We start from the raw sequence: 9,541 nt of genomic DNA, 5'->3' as shown, positions 1-9,541 counted from the left end.
CAACGGGAAAATATCTGGTGCACCGGAGCTTGTGGTGCTACCGGTGCACCGAACTCACATTGTGCTTTTAAATTTTTCAAATAATTCTAAAAAAATTAGCGCACACACACAACATCAATGTAGGTTGTCACAAAAATTGAAGTCAAAATTTAAAACATAAATCAAAAAACAAAAATAAAAATTCAACACTGAATAGTACATAACATAACTTGGGCTTTAGATTTGGCCCATTAGCACGCTGATGTTAAACTTTTCATTTTTGTATCTCAAAAATTATTTCAAATTTTTATAGCAAATTTTGTGACATTTTACATTGATGTTGTGTTAACGTGCTCGAATTTTTTCAGAATTTTTAAAATAATCTATGGCATCCGGTGTACCGGTAGCACCACAAGTGTGGGTGCACCAGATACATTCCCTGAGGCAACAACATCATAGCCGTCATTACACTGAACGCAAATTAGCAATAGCCTCAATCTTCCCATGCCTATGTATTTGCTGGAGCACATGTCTTCTTTTTCGCCTCCATAGTTCATGGCCTTCGATGGGTCACACGGCGGTTTCTGACACTTCCACCTCGTTTTGGAAAGGTTCAACATATTTTTTTCCTGTCGATTTTCTTTTGTCCAATAAATTTTCCTTTTCCTTTTCATTTCCATTTTACCTTTTTACTTATTTTTTGCCTTTTTATTCTTCATTTTGCCTTTCTATTCTTCATTTTCTCCTTTTTTTCTATGCTTTCCCTTTTATACCTTGTCATTTAATTAAGATTTTTAAAATTTTGAATTTCATGATCATTTTTTTCAATTCATTAAATTTTTAAAATTTGTGAACAATTATCGAATTTGCAAACATTTAAATTTTGTGAGCATATTTTTAATTTATAACATTATTAAAATTTGTTGACTTTGGTCCACATTGAGATTTTTTTAAGAATCATGAACAATTTTAAAATTTGTATTTTTTTAATCCCAATCATTTTTTGAAAACACGGAACAATATTTTTAGTTTTTATCTTTTCGTCAAGTCGTTCAAAATTTTAAATTTAGAAAAATTTAACATATTAAAGGATAAATTTAAGCTCTCAATTTGAAAATAATCTCTATTTTTTTACGAATTTGTTATCATTTTTAAATTCATGACTATCTTTAAGTATCACATGTTCTTTGAAATTGCTGAACTTTTTTTGTAATTAGAAACATAAACACATTATAATTTCTTATAATTTAACATATGTTATCATTAGTTTGTACACTCATGGAGTAAAAACTAAACAAATATAAAAAATGATTTATGACTAAGAAAAATTAAAGGAAAAAGGGAAACACGGTGGAGCTAGCCTGGGCACGTACGCTATAGTACTCTACCTTAGTCTATGAGAAATATGAGCATCACAAGGTTTAATAAACGCCATGCAGATACCTGTAGTAATATTTCATAAATTATAGATGTAAAGAGTGGTGAGATACATACCAAATAACTAACTAAATGCTAGCCATACAACCATTTTTTCAACGTCTCGACGATAAAAGTCGAACCCATAACGTTATGTTGCATATCGTATTCACAGTCCACAAAGAATGAACATTTATAAAAGTAAATCAACGAATTATATAGTTTGCATTGAAATATAAAAACACATGGGATTCATGATGGGCAACTGTGTGCAAGAGGTGGAGTACAATTCCAGCCCATCGGAGTCACAGCCTAACTAGTGCCCTGACTAGACGGCCGACTCTTCGTGAGTTATCTCTCCTGCCCATCAGCAGTGGTCTAGTCTCGGTGCTAGCTAAGGCATCACCGCTTGTTTTCTCGATTCGACCAGTCTTTTTTTAGGCGTCGATTCGACAACAGTCCTACAGGCAAGCCAGCACACAATCAATTCGTGTCTCCCTTCACGAGCTGCGCAGGCCTGACTGCTAGTGAATTTTTTTGATGATTATTTCATTTGGAGTACATGTTATCTGATTGATGGTTGCTGTAGATGGAGATTAAAATGTGTATTTTGGTAGTACAAGTTGTATGGTTGAAATAGTTGGATGATTATTATGTATGAACTATGAAGTAAAATTGTATTATTGATGGCTACTGTAGATGGAATATAATGTCGTATGATTTGAAACGACCAAGTGTTAACAATTATGTGCACAGTTCCAGACTAGGGGCACTACACACATATCATCATAGAACTCATACAACAAGCTCATACTAGAATAGCAGAAGAGAGCTGGACAGTTGATTATGTGGGCAGTTTCCCAGAATCGGATTGTTAAGAATCGTGATCCGAAATCCGAAAAGAACTGGCCCATGGAGGAGGGTAGGAAAGTAATGGCACTATTTGGCCTGCTGGTTGCTGTGTATTAGGCTCAACAAGCCACGAAACAGCCTAGTTGGCCTACTTAATGATTCTCTCGTATTTTTTCCTCGGGGTGTTAGTTTCCTACTTCTTCGATATGATAGCCTGGCTTAATATGGATGATAGACTACTCATATCTATAAGGAATTCTTTTTCCTTGGAAGCCCATTCGGAAAAAACTCCAAAGTTAAGCATGCTCAACTTGAAGCAATTTCAGGATGGGTGACCGACTGGGAAGTTGGTCCTAGGTGCTCACGAGTGAGGACAAAATATGAAGAAAAAACTAGTACTACTGTTGATCTGTAGGGCCTGTCTAGATCTTGCTAGGAGTAACGGCCAGTAACCGGCGGGTGTGTCCGGGGCATTACATCCGACAATTTTGACTGCAGGGGTGCTCAGCCCATGCACATGCCAATGGCGACCATACGGTAAAATCGCCCCTGTGACAAAAAAATATATAGATGGTACAAGAAACAAAAAAAAGGAAAAAAGAATCACCTCTGGCTAGACCGGATCGAACACACTACATCTAACCTAACAAATAATTCTGTGCTAGCTTGGCTTGGGCCATGTGAAGGGCGCGAAGGCGACAATGTTGAAGGTACCTGCACGGGGAGATAGTCTTCTCTTCATGCAGGTGCCTTCGAGATTATTTGTTTGCCTTGGAAGCCAACTTATATTTGACCAAAGAAGGCATGACTCTACCCATGCAGTGGAACCCACTCCCAATATATATTGAGAATGATTGTCTTGAAGCGGTTAACCTTTTGAGAAAAGAAGGTATGGATAGATCAAGCTTTGGATTCCTTGTGTGCATGATATCAAATTGCTCATGAGACAACGAAATACTTGTATTGCTCATATTCGACGGAATCAATAATTTTAGTCATACTTTGGCTAATTATAGTTGAATCGTGTTCGGATGGCTATGTGGCTTGGTTCTAGAGTTGAAAACGTTGTCGAATTATGTAAGTCTGAAGTACCTATGCTATATGAGTAATACACGATATTTTACTCCAAAAACATACCTTTGATTTTGCAATTTTTGTGAGTGAGTGATCAGTTTTCGAATTCAAGAACATTTTTGAATCGATGAACATTTTTGTTGTTCACATTTTTTTCTTCAAATTTTAATATTCAATAACTTTTTTATGCCTCAACATTTTTCAAATTCCTGAAAGTTTTCCGAATTCTGAAATAATTTCAAATTCATGGATATTTTGGAATTCACACACTAATTTTAATTCGTGAACATTTTTTGAATTCATGAACAATATCTGGAATTCGTGAATATTTTTTAAATTAGTAGATTTTTTTCAAAAGTTATATTTTTTAACTCATGGAATCTACCTATGATACTTCTTTTTTTGAGCAAAAGTCTACCTACGCTACTACTTATCGATCGGAAGTAAATGGGCCGGCAACATGACCGATCTGTGCGGGGCGTGTGCCCTTGTATGCTACAGGCAATACACATCCCCACCGGTTTTTGTCTTAAAAAAACATTCCCACTGGTTTGGGAATGTTCTAGAACTCTCCCTAAACACGTTTTTTCTTCTGGGTTTTTCTTTCCTTTTCTTTTTATACGTTATTTTTGTTTTTTTGTTTTTCCTGTCTGTTTTTTCTTTATTTTTTATTTTTCCTTCCTTTGTTCCTTTTCCTTATAGTTATTGCAGCCATCTTTTAAATTTGCAAACATATTTTCCCAAATCGTAATCAAAATTTGGAAATCATGAATATTTCTGGAACCCGTGAACATTATTGTCAAATTAGCGAACACTCTTCACAAATTCCCAAACAACAATTGAAATCATGAACATTTTTTCGAATGAAAAAACATTATTTACAAATTCTAGACTTTTTTTTACATTTATGAACATTTTTTTTGAGTTTTTGAATCAATGAAGTTTTTTGTAAAAATATTCAAAGATTTTTTGAAATTTTAATTTTTTAAAAAAAAAAATTGGTAAAAACAAATTCTAAGATGACCATTTCCAAAGAATGTAACACCTTTTGAGTTTGTTGAAAAACTTGAACATTTGCAAAAGGCTTACATTTTGGCAAATTGATAATTTTTGTAACTTGATAAAAAATGAAAATGAAAAATGAAAAAACCTAGAAAATAAACCGAACGGTAGCCTTCTAGAAGATTAGGGAAACCAAAAAAAACCCAGGCAAGACAGTGAAGTTTGGCCAAAACCAGGATACAATGCTTAAATGTTCTGCCCCACAAGCATCGTGCGCCAATTCTATTCCCCACGTACAGGCAACCTTATCGAATATTTCGTACGGTTTCGTTTGGTGTGGGAGGTGCTATATATATATCGCCTTTAGCGATCTGGAGCCGGCATCAGCGCCATGGTGGGCTGCCCCTCTACAAGTTAGAGCGGTTGAAGCAAGAGAGAAATTGCTCACTAACAGCGTTCTTCTTATAATGAGGAAGAGCTGGCATTTTTAACATTAGTTTTTTTCCTCCATTTATGTTTCAAAAATCCGTAAAATCCATAGATGATCATGAGCTCATCTTTTCCCAGGTGAACAGTACATTCAAATAAATAGCTATTTTTTTTGCACATTAAGGATGAACAAGTTTTCTATTTCCATGCAAATTTTATGGCAATATGATATTCTAGGAGCCCGGGGCTGAAAAAATAATTTGAGACAAAGCCCGAATACTATTTTGGCACCTCCTGCGCCATTTAACATGCATTTTGTTAATTGGCACTGAAGGACTTCCTAGTTGGGCCGGCTCATCTAAGTGGTGCGCCGGGAGAGAGCTCTTCATGGTTTTGGGAAGCCTCTCTAGAAGCTTCTGAGTCTTTTTTTCTGGACAGGTTTTTTTTCTTAGCTTTCCTTCGATTTAAATTTATTTTATTCTTTTTAAAAAGTCACATTTTTTTTAAATTTTATGAACATTTTTCCAAAAAATATAAAGAGTTCTAATTTGCGAACTTTTTCCAAAATTGATGAATTTTAAACCGGTGATTTTTTTATCAAAATCGATCATTTTTAAATCACAGTTCTTTCAAATTCATTATTTTTTCCGATTATGTGATCTTTTTTTTTTTGAACCTTTGAAGTTTTTTGAATTTGTAAAAAGAATCAAAGTGAATGGTCAATGATTGATTGGTTAACCTCGGCCGGTCGATGGCGACAAGAGAACAAGGGAAAGCTGGAGCTTTTTTTAGTGGAAAATCGAAGTTGCTCCATTGAACACTTGCCTCCATAATTGGCTGGCCCATGAGGCGTGCCCGTGAGCGCTGATGCCAAAGAGGAGGTCTCGAGATGAGGTAGTACTAGGCAGATATTTCATGCGCGTGTGCGCACGTGCGCGCATGTGTGTGTGTGCGCGCGCGCGTGTGTGTGGGGTATTTGAACCACGCAGGGTTTCGTTTGGTGCAGCACGGTTTGTTAAGTGTCATGTGGGCCTTGTGGGCATCATACTCCCCCCTTTGTTGAAAGATAAGGCAAATGGCTTATGTGTTTTCTGGGGGTTTCAGGTCCGGCCTTTTGGAGGAAAGAGGAGAAACGATATGCTTCTATTTTGTGAAATCACTAATTAAGCGATACCCGTTGCAAAGGTCACTCTCACCTTCTCAGACTTTGACAAGTCACACAATGCATACTCGTCACTTGTCGCAATCTGGGAGTTTTTTCTATTTTCCTAGATTTTTTTCAAAATATTTTATTTCTTGACCCTTGCGTCTAAATCACTAACCGTTTTGTTCATTGAAAATCTTGCATCAAGATCTTTGAAAATAGATCCCATGTTAATAGGTTTGATGATTTTTTCCATAAAAAAAACCCGGAGCCAGACGCACATTTTTTCCCACCTTTTCCCTTTTCGAGAAGCATAGATCTATGCCTCTGTGAGATGCGAAAGCATTTTTCTAGTGGAAGCACACAAAAAGCACGGGAAACAAAATCATGATTTTCCCTCTTTTGTAAAGAAACATAGTTGTGCCTCTCGTAGAAGCAGATTTGTGCCTCCACGAGAAGCAAATCTGTGAGGAAACAGTTGTACCATGCACGGGATGTCTCGTGCATAGATCAACCGTCGACTCGGTTTGAGATCACGATGCACACAAACTTGCCAGTAGTATTTGTTATTACTTGAGTAATATAGTCATGTATTCTGAGAATTCATCAATCAACTTTGTGTCTTCTCTCTACTATTTTTCCTCTCAGACCACACGCATGCAAAATTTCCTAAGTATTAGGATTACCATTTTTTAATTACCACAATTTTAATTACTATGAGTGTTTGACTCTCACTAAAAACCATAATATTGATGTAGTATTTGCAAAACCAAACTATTTACTCTATCTACAAAAAATGTCAGACCTCTTTATTTAAAACAGAGCAAGCGAAAAGAATGAGGCATCGCACACACGCGTTAGGGCATGTACGATGGTTGATAAACTTGTTTTATCTTAAGCCTTGCATGTAGTTTAGAGATGATAAAAAAAGCATGTCAACAATGAGTTATCTCTCAGTTTTATCATTAATACGTAACTAGCAATTCCTAAAAATATGGTGAGACATATTGTGTTAAGAGGTAATCTCTTAAATACGAAAATACAAGCCTTTTCTTATAATTTCTCTTTCCTCCATCTTAGCATTTATCCTATATGTCACTTCAAAGATAGCACCATTGTACATGCCCTTATCTTCTTCCATGCTCCACCTGCCTCTCCGCTCCTGATGTCGGCCCTGCTCTGCATGGCTATGCCGTTTTCACCTTGCGCATTGATTGACTCAGCCCTGATCGCGGCGACGGACGGATTGGCGCTGCTACCTGGAAGTCTTCTTCCATGGCGTGATAGCACGAGGGGCACGGGGCGCACAACTAACTTAGAGCCGGACTTGCCAAATCCGACCACTCAAACGCCTGCGGACACGCCCAGACACGTATGCAGGGACTCCTCAAATAACCCTCTCTGCATCCGAACACCTCATATACGAAATGTTAAAAATCGTACAGACCATGCAAAGAAAAGATCTACATACTATGTAGACCAACTACTCCTCAAATACACTACTCGTTGTCGTCGGTGATGTCCACTATCTTCGTTCCGGGCTGCGGTTACATGGCAGCAGACGCAACTCCGGCTTCTCCTCTGTCTCCGCCTGCATCTCCGCTTCCACCTCATTGAAGAGCGCGTCAGTCTCCACCTGTTCATGTTGGAGGAAGCGCCGGTTAGATTCCACGTACACCTCATCCTGGATAGGCTTGGTATGGCGACACGGAGAGGGAGGAAGATGTTGTGGCTAGGGTTGGGGATGCCGACCGGCGTAAATAGCCAGACTTTGACTTCGGGCGGCGAGTCGAAGCGGCGCCATGCGGCGTTCACTCCCCCACCGGAGGAGACGCCCATCGGATTGTTGGGTTTTCGGGCGATTCCTCGAGGGACCTGGCCGTCAGTTTGATTAGGCGGACGCGCATCATGCCCAATCCTCTCCATATAGGGTCCATATTTAGGCTGTATACGAGGGGTGCCAGTCAGTCTGAAAGTTTAAAGCGCCCGCCTTGTTTTTTTTTTTACCAGTCACCGAACGGGCCGTCTGCCCGAACATTTAAAGCGGATTTGGATTGCTCTTAGATTGGATCTATTGCAAGTTTTTACCATCCCTGCTCAGGTTGCGAGTAGCTTCACCGCGCCTCGACTGTGTCCTCGAAGAAGGGCAAGCAGTCCGGTCGTCCACGCACGGGTTGCTAGCTCCGCCTGGTGAGATACCCACACCATGTTGCGAACCGTGCTCATTGATAATCCACAAGCCTTGTGCATGGCCGTTCTTCATACATGTGGCTAGCTGCTCCAACAGTTTGCGAGCAACGGGTAGGTAGCTACTATATTTGCATGCAACGGCTAGCCAACAATTTTTCCGGGGCTGTCCACAACGGTAGCCATACATGTATGTTATATTGTTGATACGGCAAAATACTTTGATGTGTAAAAACTATGATATCTTATACCAACAGGCAAAAATACTATAGTTTTTCAATACTTTGGTTTTAGAATACTTTCCTGCCAAACACAGTTCTCTCTCCCACTAATTAGTATACAACTATACATGTATTTATTTTGAGTCTTAAACTTTGAACAACAGTATATGACTAAATAAATTTCAGAAAAATATTCCATTTGAATGTGTGTCTTTCTTTTGATTTTATCTTCAAAACAAGCACAATACCGAATATTCCTTGAAAAATTTCAAATTTGTACGAAAACCGCAACTAAAATTATGAAACGAAGTGAGTATTGTTATAAAAAAAATGACACATGTAATTTTTAAATAAAAATCAACTAGATGTGGTTGACTAGGAAATATCACATTATGAAATGTTAGGTGAGAGAAAACATTGTGTGTGATGTTAGGATGCTATGCACCAATACACTGTGTGTGATGTCACTGTCAGGATGCTATGCATCAATACATATATGCTATATTTAAGCAGTTTACATATTGTGATGGCACATATCACAAATAAACAAGGGAATGGTGGATGCATGCACGATATCTGCATAGTAGAAAGACTAGTCTCACAAATATGTGCTTCTCGTGACAGGAAAAAAGATTGTGCAACAACTGTGACTTTTTCTCTTTCCGAGAAGCACATATGTGCTTCTCATGGAAGTAATAAAATAATTCACACACAAAATCAAATCATGTTTTCTTTGCTCCTCGCAGAAGCAAATTTGCGCCTCAAAAAAAATTTGCGCAAAAAAACACAATTTTTTCCCTTCTCGTGGAAGCAAATATGTGCGTCTGAAACCTAGGGAAAACTATGCGTAACCGAAAACCGAAAAACCCATCTAAAACCTGAAAACATGTAAAAAAAAAATTCCAAAGAGATCGCCCAGCACGCGACACATGACGGTGGCTGAACGCGCCTCTCGGCGCGCTCTCGGCCCACGAAAGTGACCCCGCGGGGCTCCCGCAAGGGGTTTCCTGTGGCTAGTTGCTCTCTCTATTTTATTTATCTAGAACGACGTGAGATAAAGCCACTGTTGTGCTACAACAAGCACCTTATCACATGTATGCCTTATTGCAAGGTGTTCTTGTTGACAGGCCACCTTACAAGTGCTCCAACCATACAGTACATGAGGTAAGCAACTTTTGAAGGGAAATTAAGTTATGATGGTTTAGGTCGTTAGATCTACTTTAGAAACGTAACCCCC

Source organism: Triticum dicoccoides, chromosome 4B (genome assembly GCF_002162155.2).
Source record: "Triticum dicoccoides isolate Atlit2015 ecotype Zavitan chromosome 4B, WEW_v2.0, whole genome shotgun sequence".
Taxonomy (NCBI): domain Eukaryota; kingdom Viridiplantae; phylum Streptophyta; class Magnoliopsida; order Poales; family Poaceae; genus Triticum; species Triticum dicoccoides.
This window is presented reverse-complemented; position numbering follows the sequence as displayed.